Source organism: Pteropus vampyrus, unplaced genomic scaffold (genome assembly GCF_000151845.1).
Source record: "Pteropus vampyrus isolate Shadow unplaced genomic scaffold, Pvam_2.0 Scaffold424, whole genome shotgun sequence".
NCBI lineage: Eukaryota > Metazoa > Chordata > Mammalia > Chiroptera > Pteropodidae > Pteropus > Pteropus vampyrus.
In genome coordinates, this window is record NW_011889205.1 from 275403 (window position 1) to 276497 (window position 1095).

Genomic DNA, 1095 nt, shown 5'->3' on the forward strand with positions numbered 1-1095 from the left:
GGTAGGAAGATGGAATAGCTCCACGTGACATGCCAGTTGACATCAAGCTACCTGCCAGTGACAGCTAGAGCTGGCTTGAATCGAGGTCCGGCCTGGACAGTCCATGGGCCGTGGCGTTAATCAGCACAACAAACTAGCTAAAGAGTTCATAGCTCGGACCAGCGTCCAAACGAAGCATCTGGGGCCCACAGACTGAGGACGCCCCCGCCTACGCGCCGACTGTCAGCCTGCACAAACAGCCCTGCGACCGTGGGCACAGCCGGCCACGTGAAGGCAGCTCTTTGGGGTGTTGGGGTGCTACTGCTCCCAAAGCAATCTGTCCTTTACGCCAGTGAGTCAGAATACCGTTTTCAGCCATCAACCTAGTGCGCATCCATTACTGGCTGGATTCCCGCAGAGAGAGGTCACTTCAGAAGGTTTTATTTTTTCATTAACACACATTTTTTTCGAGGATCCCACATCTGATGTTCAGATATTTTTAAGCGGCCGCTCGGCAGTGGCTCAACAAGCCTCTAAGCTGGAGGGAGAGCAGGACTTTCTTTGTGGTCGGTGTGAATGCACTAATGCAGTTTTCAAGTTCTGCATGGAAAATGGAACAAGCAGTCAGGTGCACGCCACTTCCAGCCACTTCACGTGTCAGCCAGAGACGTCGCGCTCCAGGCCGGGCCAGACACACGCGCGTGCAAGGCGGTGGGGTGTGCCCGTCTGCCTGCGGCCTCCGTCCCCAGAGGTGTGTCCGCAGAGGACCGTGCGGAATGACGTGGGTCACCCAGCAGTTCAGGCTTGCCTCGTCGGCAGTGGGAATAGCGAGAGCCGGCGTTCTCACGAGCAGCAGGGGACGGCCGCCCTCCCAGCCCAGGCAGACTAGAAGCAGATGTGTCACACCCCCCACGTGGCTTCTGCAGGCCCCGTCCGCCCCGGCCCGTGGTGCGTTTACAGCGGGGATTTCCTGAGCTAGGGAGACACGGAGGCGAAACAAACAGACATGTTTCCTTCAACGTGTTAAACCGAAGTGAGTAACTTGATGGGGTAGCTGCAAGTCAAGGTTTCGAACATGTGGCGTGTTTTGAGTGAAGGTGAATTGGAACATCTGGA